The sequence below is a fragment of the Vigna unguiculata genome, unplaced genomic scaffold, assembly GCF_004118075.2.
Source record: "Vigna unguiculata cultivar IT97K-499-35 unplaced genomic scaffold, ASM411807v1 contig_46, whole genome shotgun sequence".
In the NCBI taxonomy this organism is placed as follows: Eukaryota; Viridiplantae; Streptophyta; class Magnoliopsida; order Fabales; family Fabaceae; genus Vigna; species Vigna unguiculata.
The window spans coordinates 25,001-35,000 of NW_021011171.1; positions in this window are offsets into that span (position 1 = coordinate 25,001).

Here is a 10,000-nt window from a genome sequence, read left to right on the forward strand (position 1 = left end):
GTGCACCACGGCATAGCTAAATGGCTTGGTGGGGAGTTTTGTGAAAAAATGAAATTCGTGGTTTTTGAGATGTGAGGGTTGGAAGGCCTCCAAATGCCCCCAAATGAATACCATGAAAGTCTTGGTGCACGAAAGTTTTGAGTTGGAGGGTTTTGCACATGGCCAAGGTTGGTCGGTGCACCACGGCATAGCTAAATGGCTTGGTGGGGAGTTTTGTGAAAAAATGAAATTCGTGGTTTTTGAGATGTGAGGGTTGGAAAGGCCTCCAAATGCCCCAAATGAATACCATGAAAGTCTTGGTGCACGAAAGTTTTGAGTTCGGAGGGTTTTGCACATGGCCAAGGTTGGCGGTGCACCCGGCATAGCTAAATGGCTTGGTGGGGAGTTTGTGAAAAAATGAAATTCGTGGTTTTTGAGATGTGAGGGTTGGAAGGCCTCCAAATGCCCCAAATGAATACCATGAAATCTTGGTGCACGAAAGTTTTGAGTTCGGAGGGTTTTGCACATGGCCAAGGTTGGCGGTGCACCCGGCATAGCTAAATGGCTTGGTGGGGAGTTTTGTGAAAAAATGAAATTCGTGGTTTTTGAGATGTGAGGGTTGGAAGGCCTCCAAATGCCCCAAATGAATACCATGAAATCTTGGTGCACGAAAGTTTTGAGTTCGGAGGGTTTTGCACATGGCCAAGTTGGTCGGTGCACCCGGCATAGCTAGAAGGCTTGGTGGGGAGTTTTGTGAAAAAATGAAATTCGTGGTTTTTGAGATGTGAGGGTTGGAAAGGCCTCCAAATGCCCCCAAATGAATACCATGAAATTCTTGGTGCACGAAAGTTTTGAGTTCGGAGGGTTTTGCACATGGCCAAGGTTGGCGGTGCACCCGGCATAGCTAAATGGCTTGGTGGGGAGTTTGTGAAAAAATGAAATTCGTGGTTTTTGAGATGTGAGGGTTGGAAGGCCTCCAAATGCCCCCAAATGAATACCATGAAATTCTTGGTGCACGAAAGTTTTGAGTTCGGAGGGTTTTGCACATGGCCAAGTTGGTCGGTGCACCCGGCATAGCTAAATGGCTTGGTGGGAGTTTTGTGAAAAAATGAAATTCGTGGTTTTTGAGATGTGAGGGTTGGAAAGGCCTCCAAATGCCCCCAAATGAATACCATGAAAGTCTTGGTGCACGAAAGTTTTGAGTTCGGAGGGTTTTGCACATGGCCAAGGTTGGCGGTGCACCACGGCATAGCTAAATGGCTTGGTGGGGAGTTTTGTGAAAAAATGAAATTCGTGGTTTTTGAGATGTGAGGGTTGGAAAGGCCTCCAAATGCCCCCAAATGAATACCATGAAATTCTTGGTGCACGAAAGTTTTGAGTTCGGAGGGTTTTGCACATGGCCAAGGTTGGCGGTGCACCCGGCATAGCTAAATGGCTTGGTGGGGAGTTTGTGAAAAAATGAAATTCGTGGTTTTTGAGATGTGAGGGTTGGAATGGCCTCCAAATGCCCCCAAATGAATACCATGAAATCTTGGTGCACGAAAGTTTTGAGTTCGGAGGGTTTTGCACATGGCCAAGTTGTCGGTGCACCCGGCATAGCTAGAAGGCTTGGTGGGAGTTTTGTGAAAAAATGAAATTCGTGGTTTTTGAGATGTGAGGGTTGGAAAGGCCTCCAAATGCCCCCAAATGAATACCATGAAATCTTGGTGCACGAAAGTTTTGAGTTCGGAGGGTTTTGCACATGGCCAAGGTTGGCGGTGCACCACGGCATAGCTAAATGGCTTGGTGGGGAGTTTTGTGAAAAAATGAAATTCGTGGTTTTTGAGATGTGAGGGTTGGAAAGGCCTCCAAATGCCCCCAAATGAATACCATGAAATCTTGGTGCACGAAAGTTTTGAGTTCGGAGGGTTTTGCACATGGCCAAGGTTGGCGGTGCACCACGGCATAGCTAAATGGCTTGGTGGGGAGTTTGTGAAAAAATGAAATTCGTGGTTTTTGAGATGTGAGGGTTGGAAAGGCCTCCAAATGCCCCCAAATGAATACCATGAAATCTTGGTGCACGAAAGTTTTGAGTTCGGAGGGTTTTGCACATGGCCAAGTTGGTCGGTGCACCACGGCATAGCTAAATGGCTTGGTGGGGAGTTTTGTGAAAAAATGAAATTCGTGGTTTTTGAGATGTGAGGGTTGGAAAGGCCTCCAAATGCCCCCAAATGAATACCATGAAATTCTTGGTGCACGAAAGTTTTGAGTTCGGAGGGTTTTGCACATGGCCAAGGTTGGCGGTGCACCGCGGCATAGCTAAATGGCTTGGTGGGGAGTTTTGTGAAAAAATGAAATTCGTGGTTTTTGAGATGTGAGGGTTGGAAAGGCCTCCAAATGCCCCCAAATGAATACCATGAAATTCTTGGTGCACGAAAGTTTTGAGTTGGAGGGTTTTGCACATGGCCAAGGTTGGCGGTGCACCACGGCATAGCTAAATGGCTTGGTGGGGAGTTTTGTGAAAAAATGAAATTCGTGGTTTTTGAGATGTGAGGGTTGGAAAGGCCTCCAAATGCCCCCAAATGAATACCATGAAAGTCTTGGTGCACGAAAGTTTTGAGTTCGGAGGGTTTTGCACATGGCCAAGGTTGGCGGTGCACCACGGCATAGCTAAATGGCTTGGTGGGGAGTTTTGTGAAAAAATGAAATTCGTGGTTTTTGAGATGTGAGGGTTGGAAAGGCCTCCAAATGCCCCAAATGAATACCATGAAATCTTGGTGCACGAAAGTTTTGAGTTGGAGGGTTTTGCACATGGCCAAGGTTGGTCGGTGCACCACGGCATAGCTAAATGGCTTGGTGGGGAGTTTTGTGAAAAAATGAAATTCGTGGTTTTTGAGATGTGAGGGTTGGAAAGGCCTCCAAATGCCCCCAAATGAATACCATGAAAGTCTTGGTGCACGAAAGTTTTGAGTTCGGAGGGTTTTGCACATGGCCAAGGTTGGCGGTGCACCACGGCATAGCTAAATGGCTTGGTGGGGAGTTTTGTGAAAAAATGAAATTCGTGGTTTTTGAGATGTGAGGGTTGGAAAGGCCTCCAAATGCCCCCAAATGAATACCATGAAATCTTGGTGCACGAAAGTTTTGAGTTCGGAGGGTTTTGCACATGGCCAAGGTTGGCGGTGCACCACGGCATAGCTAAATGGCTTGGTGGGGAGTTTTGTGAAAAAATGAAATTCGTGGTTTTTGAGATGTGAGGGTTGGAAAGGCCTCCAAATGCCCCCAAATGAATACCATGAAATTCTTGGTGCACGAAAGTTTTGAGTTCGGAGGGTTTTGCACATGGCCAAGGTTGGCGGTGCACCACGGCATAGCTAAATGGCTTGGTGGGGAGTTTTGTGAAAAAATGAAATTCGTGGTTTTTGAGATGTGAGGGTTGGAATGGCCTCCAAATGCCCCCAAATGAATACCATGAAATTCTTGGTGCACGAAAGTTTTGAGTTCGGAGGGTTTTGCACATGGCCAAGGTTGGCGGTGCACCGCGGCATAGCTAGATGGCTTGGTGGGAGTTTTGTGAAAAAATGAAATTCGTGGTTTTTGAGATGTGAGGGTTGGAAAGGCCTCCAAATGCCCCCAAATGAATACCATGAAATTCTTGGTGCACGAAAGTTTTGAGTTCGGAGGGTTTTGCACATGGCCAAGTTGGTCGGTGCACCGCGGCATAGCTAGATGGCTTGGTGGGAGTTTTGTGAAAAAATGAAATTCGTGGTTTTTGAGATGTGAGGGTTGGAAAGGCCTCCAAATGCCCCAAATGAATACCATGAAATCTTGGTGCACGAAAGTTTTGAGTTCGGAGGGTTTTGCACATGGCCAAGGTTGGCGGTGCACCGCGGCATAGCTAAATGGCTTGGTGGGGAGATTTGTGAAAAAATGAAATTCGTGGTTTTTGAGATGTGAGGGTTGGAAAGGCCTCCAAATGCCCCAAATGAATACCATGAAATTCTTGGTGCACGAAAGTTTTGAGTTCGGAGGGTTTTGCACATGGCCAAGTTGGTCGGTGCACCGCGGCATAGCTAGAAGGCTTGGTGGGAGTTTTGTGAAAAAATGAAATTCGTGGTTTTTGAGATGTGAGGGTTGGAAAGGCCTCCAAATGCCCCCAAATGAATACCATGAAATTCTTGGTGCACGAAAGTTTTGAGTTCGGAGGGTTTTGCACATGGCCAAGGTTGGCGGTGCACCGCGGCATAGCTAGATGGCTTGGTGGGGAGTTTTGTGAAAAAATGAAATTCGTGGTTTTTGAGATGTGAGGGTTGGAAAGGCCTCCAAATGCCCCAAATGAATACCATGAAATTCTTGGTGCACGAAAGTTTTGAGTTCGGAGGGTTTTGCACATGGCCAAGGTTGGCGGTGCACCGCGGCATAGCTAAATGGCTTGGTGGGGAGATTTGTGAAAAAATGAAATTCGTGGTTTTTGAGATGTGAGGGTTGGAATGGCCTCCAAATGCCCCAAATGAATACCATGAAATTCTTGGTGCACGAAAGTTTTGAGTTCGGAGGGTTTTGCACATGGCCAAGTTGGTCGGTGCACCGCGGCATAGCTAGAAGGCTTGGTGGGAGTTTTGTGAAAAAATGAAATTCGTGGTTTTTGAGATGTGAGGGTTGGAAGGCCTCCAAATGCCCCCAAATGAATACCATGAAAGTCTTGGTGCACGAAAGTTTTGAGTTCGGAGGGTTTTGCACATGGCCAAGGTTGGCGGTGCACCACGGCATAGCTAAATGGCTTGGTGGGGAGTTTTGTGAAAAAATGAAATTCGTGGTTTTTGAGATGTGAGGGTTGGAAAGGCCTCCAAATGCCCCCAAATGAATACCATGAAATTCTTGGTGCACGAAAGTTTTGAGTTCGGAGGGTTTTGCACATGGCCAAGGTTGGTCGGTGCACCGCGGCATAGCTAAATGGCTTGGTGGGAGTTTTGTGAAAAAATGAAATTCGTGGTTTTTGAGATGTGAGGGTTGGAAAGGCCTCCAAATGCCCCAAATGAATACCATGAAATCTTGGTGCACGAAAGTTTTGAGTTCGGAGGGTTTTGCACATGGCCAAGGTTGGCGGTGCACCGCGGCATAGCTAAATGGCTTGGTGGGGAGTTTGTGAAAAAATGAAATTCGTGGTTTTTGAGATGTGAGGGTTGGAAGGCCTCCAAATGCCCCCAAATGAATACCATGAAATTCTTGGTGCACGAAAGTTTTGAGTTCGGAGGGTTTTGCACATGGCCAAGGTTGGTCGGTGCACCGCGGCATAGCTAGAAGGCTTGGTGGGGAGTTTTGTGAAAAAATGAAATTCGTGGTTTTTGAGATGTGAGGGTTGGAAAGGCCTCCAAATGCCCCCAAATGAATACCATGAAAGTCTTGGTGCACGAAAGTTTTGAGTTCGGAGGGTTTTGCACATGGCCAAGGTTGGCGGTGCACCACGGCATAGCTAAATGGCTTGGTGGGGAGTTTTGTGAAAAAATGAAATTCGTGGTTTTTGAGATGTGAGGGTTGGAAAGGCCTCCAAATGCCCCCAAATGAATACCATGAAATCTTGGTGCACGAAAGTTTTGAGTTCGGAGGGTTTTGCACATGGCCAAGGTTGGCGGTGCACCACGGCATAGCTAAATGGCTTGGTGGGGAGTTTTGTGAAAAAATGAAATTCGTGGTTTTTGAGATGTGAGGGTTGGAATGGCCTCCAAATGCCCCCAAATGAATACCATGAAATCTTGGTGCACGAAAGTTTTGAGTTCGGAGGGTTTTGCACATGGCCAAGTTGGTCGGTGCACCACGGCATAGCTAAATGGCTTGGTGGGGAGTTTTGTGAAAAAATGAAATTCGTGGTTTTTGAGATGTGAGGGTTGGAAAGGCCTCCAAATGCCCCCAAATGAATACCATGAAAGTCTTGGTGCACGAAAGTTTTGAGTTCGGAGGGTTTTGCACATGGCCAAGGTTGGCGGTGCACCACGGCATAGCTAAATGGCTTGGTGGGGAGTTTGTGAAAAAATGAAATTCGTGGTTTTTGAGATGTGAGGGTTGGAAAGGCCTCCAAATGCCCCCAAATGAATACCATGAAATTCTTGGTGCACGAAAGTTTTGAGTTCGGAGGGTTTTGCACATGGCCAAGGTTGGCGGTGCACCGCGGCATAGCTAAATGGCTTGGTGGGGAGTTTGTGAAAAAATGAAATTCGTGGTTTTTGAGATGTGAGGGTTGGAATGGCCTCCAAATGCCCCCAAATGAATACCATGAAATTCTTGGTGCACGAAAGTTTTGAGTTCGGAGGGTTTTGCACATGGCCAAGTTGGTCGGTGCACCGCGGCATAGCTAGAAGGCTTGGTGGGGAGTTTTGTGAAAAAATGAAATTCGTGGTTTTTGAGATGTGAGGGTTGGAAAGGCCTCCAAATGCCCCCAAATGAATACCATGAAATTCTTGGTGCACGAAAGTTTTGAGTTCGGAGGGTTTTGCACATGGCCAAGGTTGGCGGTGCACCACGGCATAGCTAAATGGCTTGGTGGGGAGTTTTGTGAAAAAATGAAATTCGTGGTTTTTGAGATGTGAGGGTTGGAAAGGCCTCCAAATGCCCCAAATGAATACCATGAAATTCTTGGTGCACGAAAGTTTTGAGTTCGGAGGGTTTTGCACATGGCCAAGGTTGGCGGTGCACCGCGGCATAGCTAAATGGCTTGGTGGGGAGATTTGTGAAAAAATGAAATTCGTGGTTTTTGAGATGTGAGGGTTGGAATGGCCTCCAAATGCCCCCAAATGAATACCATGAAATTCTTGGTGCACGAAAGTTTTGAGTTCGGAGGGTTTTGCACATGGCCAAGTTGGTCGGTGCACCGCGGCATAGCTAGAAGGCTTGGTGGGAGTTTTGTGAAAAAATGAAATTCGTGGTTTTTGAGATGTGAGGGTTGGAAAGGCCTCCAAATGCCCCCAAATGAATACCATGAAATCTTGGTGCACGAAAGTTTTGAGTTCGGAGGGTTTTGCACATGGCCAAGGTTGGCGGTGCACCGCGGCATAGCTAAATGGCTTGGTGGGGAGTTTTGTGAAAAAATGAAATTCGTGGTTTTTGAGATGTGAGGGTTGGAATGGCCTCCAAATGCCCCCAAATGAATACCATGAAATTCTTGGTGCACGAAAGTTTTGAGTTCGGAGGGTTTTGCACATGGCCAAGTTGGTCGGTGCACCGCGGCATAGCTAGAATGGCTTGGTGGGAGTTTTGTGAAAAAATGAAATTCGTGGTTTTTGAGATGTGAGGGTTGGAAAGGCCTCCAAATGCCCCCAAATGAATACCATGAAATTCTTGGTGCACGAAAGTTTTGAGTTCGGAGGGTTTTGCACATGGCCAAGTTGGTCGGTGCACCGCGGCATAGCTAAATGGCTTGGTGGGGAGTTTTGTGAAAAAATGAAATTCGTGGTTTTTGAGATGTGAGGGTTGGAAAGGCCTCCAAATGCCCCAAATGAATACCATGAAATTCTTGGTGCACGAAAGTTTTGAGTTCGGAGGGTTTTGCACATGGCCAAGGTTGGCGGTGCACCGCGGCATAGCTAAATGGCTTGGTGGGGAGATTTGTGAAAAAATGAAATTCGTGGTTTTTGAGATGTGAGGGTTGGAATGGCCTCCAAATGCCCCCAAATGAATACCATGAAATTCTTGGTGCACGAAAGTTTTGAGTTCGGAGGGTTTTGCACATGGCCAAGGTTGGCGGTGCACCGCGGCATAGCTAGAAGGCTTGGTGGGAGTTTTGTGAAAAAATGAAATTCGTGGTTTTTGAGATGTGAGGGTTGGAATGGCCTCCAAATGCCCCCAAATGAATACCATGAAATTCTTGGTGCACGAAAGTTTTGAGTTCGGAGGGTTTTGCACATGGCCAAGGTTGGCGGTGCACCCGGCATAGCTAAAGGCTTGGTGGGGAGTTTTGTGAAAAAATGAAATTCGTGGTTTTTGAGATGTGAGGGTTGGAAAGGCCTCCAAATGCCCCCAAATGAATACCATGAAATTCTTGGTGCACGAAAGTTTTGAGTTCGGAGGGTTTTGCACATGGCCAAGGTTGGCGGTGCACCGCGGCATAGCTAAATGGCTTGGTGGGGAGTTTTGTGAAAAAATGAAATTCGTGGTTTTTGAGATGTGAGGGTTGGAATGGCCTCCAAATGCCCCCAAATGAATACCATGAAATTCTTGGTGCACGAAAGTTTTGAGTTCGGAGGGTTTTGCACATGGCCAAGTTGGTCGGTGCACCGCGGCATAGCTAGAAGGCTTGGTGGGAGTTTTGTGAAAAAATGAAATTCGTGGTTTTTGAGATGTGAGGGTTGGAAAGGCCTCCAAATGCCCCCAAATGAATACCATGAAAGTCTTGGTGCACGAAAGTTTTGAGTTCGGAGGGTTTTGCACATGGCCAAGGTTGGCGGTGCACCACGGCATAGCTAAATGGCTTGGTGGGGAGTTTTGTGAAAAAATGAAATTCGTGGTTTTTGAGATGTGAGGGTTGGAAAGGCCTCCAAATGCCCCAAATGAATACCATGAAAGTCTTGGTGCACGAAAGTTTTGAGTTCGGAGGGTTTTGCACATGGCCAAGGTTGGCGGTGCACCACGGCATAGCTAAATGGCTTGGTGGGGAGTTTGTGAAAAAATGAAATTCGTGGTTTTTGAGATGTGAGGGTTGGAATGGCCTCCAAATGCCCCCAAATGAATACCATGAAATTCTTGGTGCACGAAAGTTTTGAGTTCGGAGGGTTTTGCACATGGCCAAGGTTGCGGTGCACCGCGGCATAGCTAGAAGGCTTGGTGGGAGTTTTGTGAAAAAATGAAATTCGTGGTTTTTGAGATGTGAGGGTTGGAAAGGCCTCCAAATGCCCCCAAATGAATACCATGAAATTCTTGGTGCACGAAAGTTTTGAGTTCGGAGGGTTTTGCACATGGCCAAGGTTGGCGGTGCACCACGGCATAGCTAAATGGCTTGGTGGGAGTTTTGTGAAAAAATGAAATTCGTGGTTTTTGAGATGTGAGGGTTGGAAAGGCCTCCAAATGCCCCAAATGAATACCATGAAATTCTTGGTGCACGAAAGTTTTGAGTTCGGAGGGTTTTGCACATGGCCAAGGTTGGCGGTGCACCCGGCATAGCTAAATGGCTTGGTGGGGAGTTTGTGAAAAAATGAAATTCGTGGTTTTTGAGATGTGAGGGTTGGAAGGCCTCCAAATGCCCCCAAATGAATACCATGAAATTCTTGGTGCACGAAAGTTTTGAGTTCGGAGGGTTTTGCACATGGCCAAGTTGTCGGTGCACCGCGGCATAGCTAGAAGGCTTGGTGGGAGTTTTGTGAAAAAATGAAATTCGTGGTTTTTGAGATGTGAGGGTTGGAAGGCCTCCAAATGCCCCCAAATGAATACCATGAAATTCTTGGTGCACGAAAGTTTTGAGTTCGGAGGGTTTTGCACATGGCCAAGGTTGGCGGTGCACCACGGCATAGCTAGATGGCTTGGTGGGGAGATTTGTGAAAAAATGAAATTCGTGGTTTTTGAGATGTGAGGGTTGGAAAGGCCTCCAAATGCCCCAAATGAGTACTGTAAAAGTGTTGGTGCACAAAAGTTTTGAATTGGATGCATTTTGCACTTGGCCAAGTTGGTCGGTGCACCGCGACTAGATAGCTTGGTGCCAAAATTTGTCAAATTTAAGACCTTGGCCAAACTGAATGAAATTTTGTGGGGAGGTTCCTGATATTGTTTAGTGGTGGACTGGAAAAAATGAGGTCGAAATTCGAAGTCTACATGTGCTTTTCTATTTTTCCCGATTTTACACATACCCGGTAAGTAAAAAAAATAAAAAAAATAGTTCCCCTTCGAGAAAAATTATGAAATTTGGTGAGCAAGGAGATACCATTATTCTACGAATTACTGCAAAAAATCGCATCAAAATTCGAAGTATAGCCCGAGATATGGACTTATGTCTGCTCAAAAAAAGTGTATCTACTTGTACAATTTTGCCTTTTGCATATTAACCTCTTATAGGGGGGGAGTG